Source organism: Cydia pomonella, chromosome 24, assembly GCF_033807575.1.
Source record: "Cydia pomonella isolate Wapato2018A chromosome 24, ilCydPomo1, whole genome shotgun sequence".
Lineage (NCBI taxonomy): Eukaryota > Metazoa > Arthropoda > Insecta > Lepidoptera > Tortricidae > Cydia > Cydia pomonella.
In genome coordinates this window covers 7,561,859-7,582,183 of record NC_084726.1, presented here as the reverse complement: position 1 = coordinate 7,582,183, position 20,325 = coordinate 7,561,859, and the positions used below count along the sequence as shown (strand labels likewise).

Below are 20,325 nucleotides of genomic sequence, written 5' to 3'. Positions count from 1 at the left end.
TATCGTTTGGAATACTCGTAGGATACTTATGTTACATTTTTTTTTCGAATTATAAATAAGCGTTACGTTACGTAGAAAAATATTATACAAACATTTTTTTAATACGAATCCCTCAACAGCGCAACGTATTTGCTAAGTACTCGTATATTTTTACCTTGTTCACGATTATGTGTACGGTCAGCTTATGTCTTTTCTCTGCAGCTGACCGTACACATAATCGTACCGTATACTTTCATGAGCATTCTATTGTAATAATATAATTAATTACCTATGGTTATTTCTCGTCTTGGTACCACGATACCACCAATTTCAGTGCCGAGATTTAATTTGTGAGTTTTCTGGCAACGGTATTAAATTAGACAAAGTTTATATTACCTATAAGTAAGACGGCTTTGCGGCTATCATGCGGAAGCGGTGCGCCTCTTTACTTAGCCGCTGGCGGGGCAGCGCTAACAGTATCATGATAGCGTTGTTGGACAGGTGGGACTCCCCTCTACTGCAGCGGTGGACAAAACTCCACTCTGTAGCGAAATAACAATGTATTTAGGTTAAAATTATTTTGTTATTCCCCTAACACTATTTTATAAGTTAAATGAAAATGTAAAAATGTAACTAACAACTATGGATTTTTTATCCGAAATAAAATCCTTTTTATTTATTTATTATTTATAAGTATTTGAGAATAATTAAGTATTAGTATTTTTTCCTTGGAACTCACCCAACTTCATTTGCATGCAGAACTGTCATGAAATTTGTCGTTTTCAAGCAAAAGGTACCACATTGTCGCTTGTAATAAGGACGCTCTCTGACAGGTTATTCTTATAAAGATACAAGCAATTATTTTCCTGATGGTAAGCAATAATGTGGTACCTTTTTCTTGGTAACGTCACAAATTTAGTATATACGTTAATTAAAGGTCCCTTCTTCATGCTCATATCATTTGCCATTTGGGGACCTCGAGCAACTACCGCCATCTTGGAAAATGTTTACCATCTTGGAGAAATTCGCGTTTTACTCTGAATTTACGTTCTCTATGACAATATGGCGTTAAAGATTATTAAATTGTACAGAAAAAAGTAGAAGTAGGAGTTGCTGAATCTATCTAGATTTAGTGCTTATACTTTTCGAGGGAAAATTCTCTGTGACTTAACCAGAAAGAAAAGTAATGGGTGTAAGTACTGATGATTCTATACGTCATGTAGCCTATACTACTGGCCGGATTTTTTCAAAAGAAATATTAGTAGCTTTCTCTAGACCTTCACAACTTTACATTTGTTTCATTAAACAAAAACCATATTTTATTATGTTAATCATATTTTTTCTTCTAGTGCCTAAACTATTAAGCGGATTTCAAAGATACATCAGAGCCCCTAGTATAAATTTATTCGATTTCGTGACGTGACGTACGCGTTTGCGTTAAGTCTCGTTTAGTATGGGATTTAGAAACAGTACGCCAAGCGGAACGTTTTGGAAACTTAAAATCCCATACAAAATGAGAGTTAACGCAAACGCGTACATCACGTTACGCCATCGAATAAATTTACACTATGAGTACAGTTAGGTCATTGATATGCAATACAAATTTACTAAAATGGATGTCGGAGAAATACCTATAGGAGTTAATAATGTGTATATCGGTTTTAAACGAGGTTCAACTGACATATAACATTGCTGGGATTCCTATTTGCACGTCTTAAAGTTTGAGCTTCGTGGTCTTCGGGGACCACGGTGATCAGACACCATATTGGAAAGCAAACGCCTTTTTTCTTTTTACCCTACTGTCTCAGAAGGAGGGTAATGTTTTTCGAGCGTATGTAAGTATGTCTATTTCTTTCTATTTCTTTGGTACGCTTTACAGCCCAAACGGCTAGACGGATTTAGACATTGAATACGTCAGAATTGTGCTAGTGACGTCGGCTATATACATTTTGGAAATGGAGCCCGCAAATGAAAAAAGGGGGGCGGGGGATATCAAATGAAAGCTAGTAAAATACCATTTCAAAAATATATGTAACATATCCACAACTAAAACAAGTCTGATTTATTATTTTTAAGCAGTCGGTTTTTTTTGTGTTTATAATAATTTTCTCAGAAACTATGGGTTTTATGTGAATATTGTGTAAGGCTAAAGGGGCCCAACAGTCTGCCGGACGCTATCGGCCTGTCAGTTGTTAGGAAATTTCAACTTTTTGTTCTAACTTCCCTTAAGGCGAGACGAAAGCTAATTAAATTCCAGACAGAAAAGGTTTGCCACACGTGGTTTTTGAAACAGGCGAATCTCTTCTTCTTCCTCGCGTTGTCCCGGCATTTTGCCACGGCTCATGGGAGCCTGGGGTCCGCTTGACAACTAATCCCAAGATTTGGCGTAGGCACTAGTTTTTGAAACAGGCGAATGTTGTTCATAATATTAAAAAATATGTCGTCTCTTTCAGATATGGGAGATCAAGAAAAGGCCATTCAGAACGGTGCAACTCTTGGTACGTTGTCTGGGGATGCCCACTGATTACCAGTTCGCCGGAAGATATCGGCCTGACAGTTATTCGCAGTTGTCAGCTTTTGCGAATAACTGACAGGGCGATATCGTCCGGGGAACTGGTAATCAGTGGACCCCTTTACTAGTACGAGTATTTTTAGGGTTCAGTACCCCTAGTGTAAATTTATTCGATATCGTAACGTAACGTACCTTTACGTTAAGTCTCATTTTGTAAGGGATTTTGAGTTTCCAAAACGTTCCGCTTGGCGCGCTGTTTCTAAATCATATACTAAATGAGACTTAACGCAAACGCGTACGTCACGTCACGAATTCGCATAAATTTACACTGGGGGCTCTGTAGTCAAGTATAGGAAATAGGTAAAAATAGGTAAATTAATATTCTACGTGCCATAAATGCGAGTTCTTCAAAGGAGGCATAGTTAATTAGTTATGTTGTAATTATCTATATCGTGATACTAAAGAAAAAGTGTAATTAAAAAAATAAAAGTTATATAGGCCTCGGCTTGTTTTTAAAGTTTTAAGTGAGCGATCTAGCTGAGAAAACAATCTTGTCTTTCTGTTCTTACTGTCTTGGATTATAATATTTATAATGTACACTAGATAAGTAAATATTATTGTATATTTTATATTAAATAAAATAAAAAATTAAAAGGAAAATAAATTTAAATAAATAAATTAATTAAATAAAATCTTTTTAGGGTAGGTACTTCTAGGAAAAGAATATTTGACTTTTGGTAAAATTCGTCAAAAAAAATTTTGTGTGGGTTATTTGTGTATTTTCTGCACACGACACGTTATTTTTCTTTCTTTTCGTGTCGAGAAACAATACAATGAATAAGTAAAGTTTTATTACATATTCATAATTATGGGAGTTTCCTTTCAAACTTTAATGTCTGTCAGTTAAAAAAAAATCTTGAAAGTAAAACGTAGGTAGCAGCCAATTTTTTTTCATGCGTAGGTATCCACTCTACCACCATTGACCAGGCAAGGATCCATTTCCATTATATATGTCAGCAGCCAATCGTTAGATCAGGCAGATCGTGAAATTCCTAGGCAAATCATGAAACGTGAAAATCTTACCGGTGTGAAGTTAGCGGCCAAAGTTATCGGCCGACGATAACCCGACCAAATTAAGAAGTTAACACTTTTAATACGTGTATTTCCATAAAAAAGAGCTTAAGTAGGATATTTATAGGTCAATGGTGAAGAAAAAAGTGGGGCTTTATACAAATAATAGCGTATCACGATAAATTTTACCAACTAGGTATCAAAAATGACTTGAACAGACACCAACATTACGTACTACACAAGTTAACTATAAACGCATTTAAAGACATAAAGACGCTTCAAATCTATTATTCACAGAAGATGTTGATTAAATCCTCACATTTACTGTTTACAAAATACACTTACCATGATTATTAGAGTTTTTGTTAAAAAAATGTACGGCCATAAGATTCTAAGCATACAAAACTAAATTAAAACCTTTTCTAGACAGAAAGACATTTTCTAATTGATACCAACAATAAAGAGTTATTTTTTTAAAATAAAAATGCATTCAGAACCGACTTTCCTTGCTATATATAGATATTGCAACTGAATAATAGTAAGCGGCGCAACGATTCTGATTTTTTTTTTTTAAAGTTGACACAATTCTAGATTATGAAAAGTTATTATTACAACAATGAAAACCGTTAATCAAAAGCTTTTGTCGCAATATTTAAAATCCAAAAAACACGCTTTTCAAAGTCGATTCCCGAAAAATATCCATTGGCCGAGTCAGCGGCCGAAATCTTCCTGACACAAATCACTACTTTTGACGAACTTCTAGACATTAAGACGCTTTCAAACTTACACCAACGTAGGCAGCTATCGTGGGCTTTCATAAAAAGCTTTCCAAACCGACTTTCCTCGCTGTCTATAGATATTGCAACACAATAATAGTTAGCGGCGGAACGATTCTGAAACAATTTTTTAAAATATTGATACAATTCCAGATTATGGAAAGTAATTATTACATCAAAGAAAACCGTAAATCCAGAGCTTTCGTCAAAGCTTTCGAAACCCAATCGTATCATTTTTCAAAGTTGTTTTCCGAAAAATATCCATTGGCCGAGTCAGCGGCTGAAAGTTTCTTGACAGAAATCAGTGATATTGATAAGCTTCCAGACATTAAGACGCTTAGAAACTTACACCAACGTAAGCCGCTATCATGGGCTTTCAGAAAAAGCTTTCAGAAACGACTTTCTTCGCTAACTATAGATTATGCAACTGAAAAATAGTTAGCGGCGGAACAATTCTGAAAATATTTTTTTAAATGTTGATATATTTCTCGATTATGGAAAGTAATAATTACGTCAATGAAAACCGTAAATCCAGAGCTTTTGTCAAAGCTTTCGAAACCCAATCATATCACTTTTAAAACAAATTTCCCGACAAATATCCATTGGCCGAGTCAGCGGCCGAAAACTTCCTGAAACAAATCATTACTTTGGACAAACTTCTAGACATTAAGACGCTTACAAACTTACACTAACGTAGGCCGCTATCATGGGCTTTCAGAAACGACTTTCTTCGTTAACTATAGAAATTGCAACTGAAAAATAGTTAGCGGCGGAACAATTCTGAAAATATTTTTTTAAACGTTGATATATTTCTAGGTTATGGAAAGTAATAATTACATTAATGAAAACCGTAAATTGAGAGCTTTTGTCAAAGCTTTCGAAACCCAATCATATCACTTATAAAATTAGTTTCCCGAAAAATATCCATTGGCCACGTCATCGGCCGAAAGCTTCTTGACACAAATCACTACTTTTGACGAACTTGTAGACATTAAGACGCTTTCAAACTTACACCAACGTAGGCAGTTATCATAGGCTTTCAGAAATAGCTTAAAAAACCGACTTTCCTCGCTGTCTATAGATATTGCAACTCAATAATAGTTAGCGGCGGAACGATTCTGAAAATATTTTATTAAATATTGATACAATTCCAGATTACGGAAAGTAATTATTACATAAATGAAAACCGTAAATCAAGAGCTTTTGTCGAAACTTTCTAAAACCATAAAAATCGCTTTTCAAATCCGTTTCCCGAAAAATATCCATTGGCCAAGTCAGCGGCCGAAATCTTCCTGACACAAATCACTACTTCTGACAAACTTCTAGACATTAAGACGCTTTCAAACTTACACCAACGTAGGCAGCTATCGTGGGCTTTCATAAAAAGCTTTCCAAACCGACTTTCCTCGCTGTCTATAGATATTGCAACACAATAATAGTTAGCGGCGGAACGATTCTGAAACAATTTTTTAAAATATTGATACAATTCCAGATTATGGAAAATAATTATTACATCAAAGAAAACCGTAAATCCAGAGCTTTCGTCAAAGCTTTCGAAACCCAATCGTATCACTTTTCAAAGTTGTTTTCCGAAAAATATCCATTGGCCGAGTCAGCGGCTGAAAGTTTCTTGACAGAAATCAGTGATTTTGATAAGCTTCCAGACATTAAGACGCTTAGAAACTTACATCAACGTAAGCCGCTATCATGGGCTTTCAGAAAAAGCTTTCAGAAACGACTTTCTTCGCTAACTATAGATTATGCAACTGAAAAATAGTTAGCGGCGGAACAATTCTGAAAATATTTTTTTAAATGTTGATATATTTCTCGATTATGGAAAGTAATAATTACGTCAATGAAAACCGTAAATCCAGAGCTTTTGTCAAAGCTTTCGAAACCCAATCATATCACTTTAAAAACAAATTTCCCGACAAATATCCATTGGCCGAGTCAGCGGCCGAAAACTTCCTGACACAAATCATTACTTTGGACAAACTTCTAGACATTAAGACGCTTACAAACTTACACTAACGTAGGCCGCTATCATGGGCTTTCAGAAAAAGCTTTCAGAAACGACTTTCTTCGTTAACTATAGATATTGCAACTGAAAAATAGTTAGCGGCGGAACAATTCTGAAAATATTTTTTTAAACGTTGATATATTTCTAGGTTATGGAAAGTAATAATTACATTAAAGAAAACCGTACATTGAGAGCTTTTTTCAAAGCTTTCGAAACCCAATCATATCACTTTTACAATTTGTGTCCCGAAAAATATCCATTGGCCACGTCAGCGGCCGAAAGCTTCTTGACACAAATCACTACCTTTAACGAACTTCTAGTCATTAAGACGCTTTCAAACTTACACCAACGTAGACAGCTATCATAGGCTTTCAGAAAAAGCTTTCAAAACCGACTTTCCTCGCTAACTATAGATATTACAAATGAAAACTAGTTAGCGGCGGAACAATTCTGAAAATATATTTTAAATGTTGATATATTTCTAGATTTGGCAAAGTAATAATTACATTAATGAAAACCGTAGATCTAGAGCTTTTGTCAAAGCTTTCGAAACACAATAATATCACTTTTAAAATTTGTTTCCCGAAAAATATCCATTGGCCACGTCAGCGGCCGAAAGCTTTTTGACACAAATCACTACCTTTAACGAACTTCTAGACATTAAGACGCTTTCAAACTTACACCAACGTAGACAGCTATCATAGGCTTTCAGAAAAAGCTTTCAAAACCGACTTTCCTCGCTAACTATAGATATTACAAATGAAAAATAGTTAGCGGCGGAACAATTCTGAAAATATATTTTAAAAGTTGATATATTTCTAGATTTGGCAAAGTAATAATTACATTAATGAAAACCGTAGATCTAGAGCTTTTGTCAAAGCTTTCGAAACACAATTATATCACTTTTAAAATTTGTTTCCCGAAAAATATCCATTGGCCGCGTCAGCGGCCGAAAGCTTTTTGACACAAATCACTACCTTTAACGAACTTCTAGACATTAAGACGCTTTCAAACTTACACCAACGTAGACAGCTATCATAGGCTTTCAGAAAAAGCTTTCAAAACTGACTTTCCTCGCTAACTATAGATATTACAAATGAAAAATAGTTAGCGGCGGAACAATTCTGAAAATATATTTTAAATGTTGATATATTTCTAGATTTGGCAAAGTAATAATTACATTAATGAAAACCGTAGATCTAGAGCTTTTGTCAAAGCTTTCGAAACACAATTATATCACTTTTAAAATTTGTGTCCCGAAAAATATCCATTGGCCACGTCAGCGGCCGAAAGCTTCTTGACACTAATCACTAACTTTAACGAACTTCTAGACATTAAGACGCTTTTAAACTTACACCAACGTAGACAGCTATCATAGGCTTTCAGAAAAAGCTTTCAAAACCGACTTTCCTCGCTAACTATAGATATTACAAATGAAAAATAGTTAGCGGCGGAACAATTCCGAAAATATATTTTAAATGTTGATATATTTCTAGATTTGGCAAAGTAATAATTACATTAATGAAAACCGTAGATCTAGAGCTTTTGTCAAAGCTTTCGAAACACAATTATATCACTTTTAAAATTTGTTTCCCGAAAAATATCCATTGGCCGCGTCAGCGGCCGAAAGCTTTTTGACACAAATCACCACTTTTAACAAACTTCTAGACATTAAGACGCTTTCAAACTTACACCAACGTAGGCAGCTATCATAGGCTTTCAGAAAAAGCTTTCAAAACCGACTTTCCTCGCTTACTATAGATATTACAACTGAAAAATAGTTAGCTGCGGAACAATTCTGAAAATAATTTTTTAAATGTTGATATATTTCTAGATTTTGCAAAGTAATAATTACATTAATGAAAACCGTAAATCAAGAGCTTTTGTTAAAGCTTTCGAAACCCAAATTATATCACTTTTACAATTAATTTCCCGAAAAATATCCATTGGCCACGTCATCGGCTGAAAGCTTCTTGACACAAATCACTACTTTTGACGAACTTGTTGACATTAAGACGCTTTCAAACTTACACCAACGTAGGCAGGTATCATAGGCTTTCAGAAAATGCTTTCAAAACCGACTTTCCTCGCTAACTATATATATTACAACTGAAAAATAGTTAGCGGCGGAACAATTCTAAAATATTTTTTTAAATGTTGATATATTTTTAGATTTTGCAAAGTAATAATTACATTAATGAAAACCGTAAATCGAGAGCTTTTGTCAAAGCTTTCGAAACCCAATCATATCACTTTTACAATTTGTGTCCCGAAAAATATCCATTGGCCACGTCAGCGGCCGAAAGCTTCTTGACACAAATCACTACCTTTAACGAACTTCTAGACATTAAGACGCTTTCAAACTTACACCAACGTAGACAGCTATCATAGGCTTTCAGAAAAAGCTTTCAAAACCGACTTTCCTCACTAACTATAGATATTACAAATGAAAAATAGTTAGCGGCGGAACAATTCTGAAAATATATTTTAAATGTTGATATATATCTAGATTTGGCAAAGTAATAATTACAATAATGAAAACCGTAGATCTAGAGCTTTTGTCAAAGCTTTCGAAACACAATTATATCACTTTTAAAATTTGTTTCCCGAAGAAAGCTTTTTGACACAAATCACCACTTTTAACGAACTTCTAGTCATTAAGACGCTTTCAAACTTACACCAACGTAGGCAGCTATCATAGGCTTTCAGAAATAGCTTAAAAAACCGACTTTCCTCGCTGTCTATAGATATTGCAACTCAATAATAGTTAGCGGCGGAACGATTCTGAAAATATTTTATTAAATATTGATACAATTCCAGATTACGGAAAGTAATTATTACATAAATGAAAACCGTAAATCAAGAGCTTTTGTCGAAACTTTCGAAAACCATAAAAATCGCATTTCAAATTCGTTTCCCGAAAAATATCCAATGGCCGAGTCAGCGGCCGAAATCTTCCTGACACAAATCACTACTTCTGACGAACTTCTAGACATTAAGACGCTTTCAAACTTACACCAACGTAGGCAGCTATTATAGGCTTTGAGAAAAAGCTTTCAAAACCGACTTTCCTCGCTGTCTATAGATATTGCAACTTAATAATAGTTAGCGGCGGAACGATTCTGAAAATATTTTATTAAATATTGATACAATTCCAGATTATGGAAAGTAATTATTACATCAAAGAAAACCGTAAATCCAGAGCTTTTGTCAAAGCTTTCGAAACCCAATCATATCACTTTTAAAACAAATTTCCCGACAAATATCCATTGGCCGAGTCAGCGGCCGAAAACCTCCTGAAACAAATCACTACTTTGGACAAAGTTCTAGACATTAAGACGCTTACAAACTTACACTAACGTAGGCCGCTATCATGGGCTGTCAGAAAAAGCTTTCAGAATAGACTTTCTTCGTTAACTATAGATATTGCAACTGAAAAATAGATAGCGGCGGAACAATTCTGAAAAGATTTTTTTAAATGTTGATATATTTCTAGATTTTGCAAAGTAATAATTACATTAATGAAAACCGTAAATCGAGAGCTTTTGTCAAAACTTTCGAAACCCAATCATATCACTTTTAAAACAAATTTCCCGACAAATATCCATTGGCCGAGTCAGCGGCCGAAAACTTCCTGAAACAAATCATTACTTTGGACAAACTTCTAGACATTAAGACGCTTACAAACTTACACTAACGTAGGCCGCTATCATGGGCTTTCAGAAAAAGCTTTCAGAAACGACTTTCTTCGTTAACTATAGAAATTGCAACTGAAAAATAGTTAGCGGCGGAACAATTCTGAAAATATTTTTTAAACGTTGATATATTTCTAGGTTATGGAAAGTAATAATTACATTAATGAAAACCGTAAATTGAGAGCTTTTGTCAAAGCTTTCGAAACCCAATCATATCACTTATAAAATTAGTTTCCCGAAAAATATCCATTGGCCACGTCATCGGCCGAAAGCTTCTTGACACAAATCACTACTTTTGACGAACTTGTAGACATTAAGACGCTTTCAAACTTACACCAACGTAGGCAGTTATCATAGGCTTTCAGAAATAGCTTAAAAAACCGACTTTCCTCGCTGTCTATAGATATTGCAACTCAATAATAGTTAGCGGCGGAACGATTCTGAAAATATTTTATTAAATATTGATACAATTCCAGATTACGGAAAGTAATTATTACATAAATCAAAACCGTAAATCAAGAGCTTTTGTCGAAACTTTCTAAAACCATAAAAATCGCTTTTCAAATCCGTTTCCCGAAAAATATCCATTGGCCAAGTCAGCGGCCGAAATCTTCCTGACACAAATCACTACTTCTGACAAACTTCTAGACATTAAGACGCTTTCAAACTTACACCAACGTAGGCAGCTATCGTGGGCTTTCATAAAAAGCTTTCCAAACCGACTTTCCTCGCTGTCTATAGATATTGCAACACAATAATAGTTAGCGGCGGAACGATTCTGAAACAATTTTTTAAAATATTGATACAATTCCAGATTATGGAAAATAATTATTACATCAAAGAAAACCGTAAATCCAGAGCTTTCGTCAAAGCTTTCGAAACCCAATCGTATCACTTTTCAAAGTTGTTTTCCGAAAAATATCCATTGGCCGAGTCAGCGGCTGAAAGTTTCTTGACAGAAATCAGTGATTTTGATAAGCTTCCAGACATTAAGACGCTTAGAAACTTACATCAACGTAAGCCGCTATCATGGGCTTTCAGAAAAAGCTTTCAGAAACGACTTTCTTCGCTAACTATAGATTATGCAACTGAAAAATAGTTAGCGGCGGAACAATTCTGAAAATATTTTTTTAAATGTTGATATATTTCTCGATTATGGAAAGTAATAATTACGTCAATGAAAACCGTAAATCCAGAGCTTTTGTCAAAGCTTTCGAAACCCAATCATATCACTTTAAAAACAAATTTCCCGACAAATATCCATTGGCCGAGTCAGCGGCCGAAAACTTCCTGACACAAATCATTACTTTGGACAAACTTCTAGACATTAAGACGCTTACAAACTTACACTAACGTAGGCCGCTATCATGGGCTTTCAGAAAAAGCTTTCAGAAACGACTTTCTTCGTTAACTATAGATATTGCAACTGAAAAATAGTTAGCGGCGGAACAATTCTGAAAATATTTTTTTAAACGTTGATATATTTCTAGGTTATGGAAAGTAATAATTACATTAAAGAAAACCGTACATTGAGAGCTTTTTTCAAAGCTTTCGAAACCCAATCATATCACTTTTACAATTTTTGTCCCGAAAAATATCCATTGGCCACGTCAGCGGCCGAAAGCTTCTTGACACAAATCACTACCTTTAACGAACTTCTAGTCATTAAGACGCTTTCAAACTTACACCAACGTAGACAGCTATCATAGGCTTTCAGAAAAAGCTTTCAAAACCGACTTTCCTCGCTAACTATAGATATTACAAATGAAAACTAGTTAGCGGCGGAACAATTCTGAAAATATATTTTAAATGTTGATATATTTCTAGATTTGGCAAAGTAATAATTACATTAATGAAAACCGTAGATCTAGAGCTTTTGTCAAAGCTTTCGAAACACAATAATATCACTTTTAAAATTTGTTTCCCGAAAAATATCCATTGGCCACGTCAGCGGCCGAAAGCTTTTTGACACAAATCACTACCTTTAACGAACTTCTAGACATTAAGACGCTTTCAAACTTACACCAACGTAGACAGCTATCATAGGCTTTCAGAAAAAGCTTTCAAAACCGACTTTCCTCGCTAACTATAGATATTACAAATGAAAAATAGTTAGCGGCGGAACAATTCTGAAAATATATTTTAAAAGTTGATATATTTCTAGATTTGGCAAAGTAATAATTACATTAATGAAAACCGTAGATCTAGAGCTTTTGTCAAAGCTTTCGAAACACAATTATATCACTTTTAAAATTTGTTTCCCGAAAAATATCCATTGGCCGCGTCAGCGGCCGAAAGCTTTTTGACACAAATCACTACCTTTAACGAACTTCTAGACATTAAGACGCTTTCAAACTTACACCAACGTAGACAGCTATCATAGGCTTTCAGAAAAAGCTTTCAAAACTGACTTTCCTCGCTAACTATAGATATTACAAATGAAAAATAGTTAGCGGCGGAACAATTCTGAAAATATATTTTAAATGTTGATATATTTCTAGATTTGGCAAAGTAATAATTACATTAATGAAAACCGTAGATCTAGAGCTTTTGTCAAAGCTTTCGAAACACAATTATATCACTTTTAAAATTTGTGTCCCGAAAAATATCCATTGGCCACGTCAGCGGCCGAAAGCTTCTTGACACTAATCACTAACTTTATCGAACTTCTAGACATTAAGACGCTTTTAAACTTACACCAACGTAGACAGCTATCATAGGCTTTCAGAAAAAGCTTTCAAAACCGACTTTCCTCGCTAACTATAGATATTACAAATGAAAAATAGTTAGCGGCGGAACAATTCCGAAAATATATTTTAAATGTTGATATATTTCTAGATTTGGCAAAGTAATAATTACATTAATGAAAACCGTAGATCTAGAGCTTTTGTCAAAGCTTTCGAAACACAATTATATCACTTTTAAAATTTGTTTCCCGAAAAATATCCATTGGCCGCGTCAGCGGCCGAAAGCTTTTTGACACAAATCACCACTTTTAACAAACTTCTAGACATTAAGACGCTTTCAAACTTACACCAACGTAGGCAGCTATCATAGGCTTTCAGAAAAAGCTTTCAAAACCGACTTTCATCGCTTACTATAGATATTACAACTGAAAAATAGTTAGCGGCGGAACAATTCTGAAAATAATTTTTTAAATGTTGATATATTTCTAGATTTTGCAAAGTAATAATTACATTAATGAAAACCGTAAATCAAGAGCTTTTGTTAAAGCTTTCGAAACCCAAATTATATCACTTTTACAATTAATTTCCCGAAAAATATCCATTGGCCACGTCATCGGCCGAAAGCTTCTTGACACAAATCACTACTTTTGACGAACTTGTTGACATTAAGACGCTTTCAAACTTACACCAACGTAGGCAGGTATCATAGGCTTTCAGAAAATGCTTTCAAAACCGACTTTCCTCGCTAACTATATATATTACAACTGAAAAATAGTTAGCGGCGGGACAATTCTAAAATATTTTTTTAAATGTTGATATATTTTTAGATTTTGCAAAGTAATAATTACATTAATGAAAACCGTAAATCAAGAGCTTTTGTCGAAACTTTCTAAAACCATAAAAATCGCTTTTCAAATCCGTTTCCCGAAAAATATCCATTGGCCAAGTCAGCGGCCGAAATCTTCCTGACACAAATCACTACTTCTGACAAACTTCTAGACATTAAGACGCTTTCAAACTTACACCAACGTAGGCAGCTATCGTGGGCTTTCATAAAAAGCTTTCCAAACCGACTTTCCTCGCTGTCTATAGATATTGCAACACAATAATAGTTAGCGGCGGAACGATTCTGAAACAATTTTTTAAAATATTGATACAATTCCAGATTATGGAAAATAATTATTACATCAAAGAAAACCGTAAATCCAGAGCTTTCGTCAAAGCTTTCGAAACCCAATCGTATCACTTTTCAAAGTTGTTTTCCGAAAAATATCCATTGGCCGAGTCAGCGGCTGAAAGTTTCTTGACAGAAATCAGTGATTTTGATAAGCTTCCAGACATTAAGACGCTTAGAAACTTACATCAACGTAAGCCGCTATCATGGGCTTTCAGAAAAAGCTTTCAGAAACGACTTTCTTCGCTAACTATAGATTATGCAACTGAAAAATAGTTAGCGGCGGAACAATTCTGAAAATATTTTTTTAAATGTTGATATTTTTCTCGATTATGGAAAGTAATAATTACGTCAATGAAAACCGTAAATCCAGAGCTTTTGTCAAAGCTTTCGAAACCCAATCATATCACTTTAAAAACAAATTTCCCGACAAATATCCATTGGCCGAGTCAGCGGCCGAAAACTTCCTGACACAAATCATTACTTTGGACAAACTTCTAGACATTAAGACGCTTACAAACTTACACTAACGTAGGCCGCTATCATGGGCTTTCAGAAAAAGCTTTCAGAAACGACTTTCTTCGTTAACTATAGATATTGCAACTGAAAAATAGTTAGCGGCGGAACAATTCTGAAAATATTTTTTTAAACGTTGATATATTTCTAGGTTATGGAAAGTAATAATTACATTAAAGAAAACCGTACATTGAGAGCTTTTTTCAAAGCTTTCGAAACCCAATCATATCACTTTTACAATTTGTGTCCCGAAAAATATCCATTGGCCACGTCAGCGGCCGAAAGCTTCTTGACACAAATCACTACCTTTAACGAACTTCTAGTCATTAAGACGCTTTCAAACTTACACCAACGTAGACAGCTATCATAGGCTTTCAGAAAAAGCTTTCAAAACCGACTTTCCTCGCTAACTATAGATATTACAAATGAAAACTAGTTAGCGGCGGAACAATTCTGAAAATATATTTTAAATGTTGATATATTTCTAGATTTGGCAAAGTAATAATTACATTAATGAAAACCGTAGATCTAGAGCTTTTGTCAAAGCTTTCGAAACACAATTATATCACTTTTAAAATTTGTTTCCCGAAAAATATCCATTGGCCGCGTCAGCGGCCGAAAGCTTTTTGACACAAATCACCACTTTTAACAAACTTCTAGACATTAAGACGCTTTCAAACTTACACCAACGTAGGCAGCTATCATAGGCTTTCAGAAAAAGCTTTCAAAACCGACTTTCCTCGCTAACTATAGATATTACAAATGAAAACTAGTTAGCGGCGGAACAATTCTGAAAATATATTTTAAATGTTGATATATTTCTAGATTTGGCAAAGTAATAATTACATTAATGAAAACCGTAGATCTAGAGCTTTTGTCAAAGCTTTCGAAACACAATTATATCACTTTTAAAATTTGTGTCCCGAAAAATATCCATTGGCCACGTCAGCGGCCGAAAGCTTCTTGACACTAATCACTAACTTTAACGAACTTCTAGACATTAAGACGCTTTTAAACTTACACCAACGTAGACAGCTATCATAGGCTTTCAGAAAAAGCTTTCAAAACCGACTTTCCTCGCTAACTATAGATATTACAAATGAAAAATATTTAGCGGCGGAACAATTCCGAAAATATATTTTAAATGTTGATATATTTCTAGATTTGGCAAAGTAATAATTACATTAATGAAAACCGTAGATCTAGAGCTTTTGTCAAAGCTTTCGAAACACAATTATATCACTTTTAAAATTTGTTTCCCGAAAAATATCCATTGGCCGCGTCAGCGGCCGAAAGCTTTTTGACACAAATCACCACTTTTAACAAACTTCTAGACATTAAGACGCTTTCAAACTTACACCAACGTAGGCAGCTATCATAGGCTTTCAGAAAAAGCTTTCAAAACCGACTTTCCTCGCTTACTATAGATATTACAACTGAAAAATAGTTAGCGGCGGAACAATTCTGAAAATAATTTTTTAAATGTTGATATATTTCTAGATTTTGCAAAGTAATAATTACATTAATGAAAACCGTAAATCAAGAGCTTTTGTTAAAGCTTTCGAAACCCAAATTATATCACTTTTACAATTAATTTCCCGAAAAATATCCATTGGCCACGTCATCGGCCGAAAGCTTCTTGACACAAATCACTACTTTTGACGAACTTGTTGACATTAAGACGCTTTCAAACTTACACCAACGTAGGCAGGTATCATAGGCTTTCAGAAAATGCTTTCAAAACCGACTTTCCTCGCTAACTATATATATTACAACTGAAAAATAGTTAGCGGCGGAACAATTCTAAAATATTTTTTTAAATGTTGATATATTTTTAGATTTTGCAAAGTAATAATTACATTAATGAAAACCGTAAATCGAGAGCTTTTGTCAAAGCTTTCGAAACCCAATCATATCACTTTTACAATTTGTGTCCCGAAAAATATCCATTGGCCACGTCAGCGGCCGAAAGCTTCTTGACACAAATCACTACCTTTAACGAACTTCTAGACATTAAGACGCTTTCAAACTTACACCAACGTAGACAGCTATCATAGGCTTTCAGAAAAAGCTTTCAAAACCGACTTTCCTCACTAACTATAGATATTACAAATGAAAAATAGTTAGCGGCGGAACAATTCTGAAAATATATTTTAAATGTTGATATATATCTAGATTTGGCAAAGTAATAATTACAATAATGAAAACCGTAGATCTAGAGCTTTTGTCAAAGCTTTCGAAACACAATTATATCACTTTTAAAATTTGTTTCCCGAAGAAAGCTTTTTGACACAAATCACCACTTTTAACGAACTTCTAGACATTAAGACACTTTCAAACTTACACCAACGTAGGCAGCTATCATAGCCTTTCAGAAATAGCTTAAAAAACCGACTTTCCTCGCTGTCTATAGATATTGCAACTCAATAATAGTTAGCGGCGGAACGATTCTGAAAATATTTTATTAAATATTGATACAATTCCAGATTACGGAAAGTAATTATTACATAAATGAAAACCGTAAATCAAGAGCTTTTGTCGAAACTTTCGAAAACCATAAAAATCGCATTTCAAATTCGTTTCCCGAAAAATATCCAATGGCCGAGTCAGCGGCCGAAATCTTCCTGACACAAATCACTACTTCTGACGAACTTCTAGACATTAAGACGCTTTCAAACTTACACCAACGTAGGCAGCTATTATAGGCTTTGAGAAAAAGCTTTCAAAACCGACTTTCCTCGCTGTCTATAGATATTGCAACTTAATAATAGTTAGCGGCGGAACGATTCTGAAAATATTTTATTAAATATTGATACAATTCCAGATTATGGAAAGTAATTATTACATCAAAGAAAACCGTAAATCCAGAGCTTTTGTCAAAGCTTTCGAAACCCAATCATATCACTTTTAAAACAAATTTCCCGACAAATATCCATTGGCCGAGTCAGCGGCCGAAAACCTCCTGAAACAAATCACTACTTTGGACAAAGTTCTAGACATTAAGACGCTTACAAACTTACACTAACGTAGGCCGCTATCATGGGCTGTCAGAAAAAGCTTTCAGAATAGACTTTCTTCGTTAACTATAGATATTGCAACTGAAAAATAGATAGCGGCGGAACAATTCTGAAAAGATTTTTTTAAATGTTGATATATTTCTAGATTTTGCAAAGTAATAATTACATTAATGAAAACCGTAAATCGAGAGCTTTTGTCAAAACTTTCGAAACCCAATCATATCACTTTTAAAACAAATTTCCCGACAAATATCCATTGGCCGAGTCAGCGGCCGAAAACTTCCTGACACAAATCACTACTTTGGACAAACTTCTAGACATCCAGACGCTTATAAACTTACACTAACGTAGGCCGCTATCATGGGCTTTCAGAAAAAGCTTTCAGAAACGACTTTCTTCGTTAACTATAGATATTGCAACTGAAAAATAGTTAGCGGCGGAACAATTCTGAAAATATTTTTTTAAATGTTGATATATTTCTAGATTAAGCAAAGTAATAATTACATTAATGAAAACCGTAAATCAAGAGCTTTTGTTAAAGCTTTCGAAACCCAATTATATCACTTTTACAATTAATTTCCCGAAAAATATCCATTGGCCACGTTAGCGGCCGAAAGCTTCTTGACACAAATCTCTGCTTTTGACGAACTTGTAGATATTAAGACGCTTTCAAACTTACACCAACGTAGGCAGCTATCATAGGCTTTCAGAAAAAGCTTTCAGAAACGACTTTCCTCGCTAACTATATATATTACAACTGAAAAATAGTTAGCGGCGGAACAATTCTAAAATATTTTTTTAAATGTTGATATATTTTTAGATTTTGCAAAGTAATAATTACATTAATGAAAACCGTAAATCGAGAGCTTTTGTCAAAGCTTTCGAAACCCAATCATATCACTTTTACAATTTGTGTCCCGAAAAATATCCATTGGCCACGTCAGCGGCCGAAAGCTTCTTGACACAAATCACTACCTTTAACGAACTTCTAGACATTAAGACGCTTTCAAACTTACACCAACGTAGACAGCTATCATAGGCTTTCAGAAAAAGCTTTCAAAACCGACTTTCCTCACTAACTATAGATATTACAAATGAAAAATAGTTAGCGGCGGAACAATTCTGAAAATATATTTTAAATGTTGATATATATCTAGATTTGGCAAAGTAATAATTACAATAATGAAAACCGTAGATCTAGAGCTTTTGTCAAAGCTTTCGAAACACAATTATATCACTTTTAAAATTTGTTTCCCGAAGAAAGCTTTTTGACACAAATCACCACTTTTAACGAACTTCTAGACATTAAGACGCTTTCAAACTTACACCAACGTAGGCAGCTATCATAGGCTTTCAGAAATAGCTTAAAAAACCGACTTTCCTCGCTGTCTATAGATATTGCAACTCAATAATAGTTAGCGGCGGAACGATTCTGAAAATATTTTATTAAATATTGATACAATTCCAGATTACGGAAAGTAATTATTACATAAATGAAAACCGTAAATCAAGAGCTTTTGTCGAAACTTTCGAAAACCATAAAAATCGCATTTCAAATTCGTTTCCCGAAAAATATCCAATGGCCGAGTCAGCGGCCGAAATCTTCCTGACACAAATCACTACTTCTGACGAACTTCTAGACATTAAGACGCTTTCAAACTTACACCAACGTAGGCAGCTATTATAGGCTTTGAGAAAAAGCTTTCAAAACCGACTTTCCTCGCTGTCTATAGATATTGCAACTTAATAATAGTTAGCGGCGGAACGATTCTGAAAATATTTTATTAAATATTGATACAATTCCAGATTATGGAAAGTAATTATTACATCAAAGAAAACCGTAAATCCAGAGCTTTTGTCAAAGCTTTCGAAACCCAATCATATCACTTTTAAAACAAATTTCCCGACAAATATCCATTGGCCGAGTCAGCGGCCGAAAACCTCCTGAAACAAATCACTACTTTGGACAAAGTTCTAGACATTAAGACGCTTACAAACTTACACTAACGTAGGCCGCTATCATGGGCTGTCAGAAAAAGCTTTCAGAATAGACTTTCTTCGTTAACTATAGATATTGCAACTGAAAAATAGATAGCGGCGGAACAATTCTGAAAAGATTTTTTTAAATGTTGATATATTTCTAGATTTTGCAAAGTAATAATTACATTAATGAAAACCGTAAATCGAGAGCTTTTGTCAAAACTTTCGAAACCCAATCATATCACTTTTAAAACAAATTTCCCGACAAATATCCATTGGCCGAGTCAGCGGCCGAAAACTTCCTGACACAAATCACTACTTTGGACAAACTTCTAGACATCCAGACGCTTATAAACTTACACTAACGTAGGCCGCTATCATGGGCTTTCAGAAAAAGCTTTCAGAAACGACTTTCTTCGTTAACTATAGATATTGCAACTGAAAAATAGTTAGCGGCGGAACAATTCTGAAAATATTTTTTTAAATGTTGATATATTTCTAGATTAAGCAAAGTAATAATTACATTAATGAAAACCGTAAATCAAGAGCTTTTGTTAAAGCTTTCGAAACCCAATTATATCACTTTTACAATTAATTTCCCGAAAAATATCCATTGGCCACGTTAGCGGCCGAAAGCTTCTTGACACAAATCTCTGCTTTTGACGAACTTGTAGATATTAAGACGCTTTCAAACTTACACCAACGTAGGCAGCTATCATAGGCTTTCAGAAAAAGCTTTCAGAAACGACTTTCCTCGCTAACTATATATATTACAACTGAAAAATAGTTAGCGGCGGAACAATTCTGATTTTTTTTTTAAATGTTGATATATTTCTAGATTTTGCAAAGTAATAATTACATTAATGAAAACCGTAAATAGAGAGCTTTTGTCAAAGCT

The 20,325-nt window shown here is 34.4% G+C and overlaps 1 protein-coding gene across 1 annotated transcript in view; it reads left to right on the top strand.

Annotated features, from left to right (window-relative positions):
• LOC133530962 (m7GpppX diphosphatase) overlaps positions 1 to 20,325 on the top strand; it is a 52,124-nt gene that overhangs the window by 23,224 nt on the left and 8,575 nt on the right. The gene's annotated exons all lie outside the window — the stretch shown is intronic.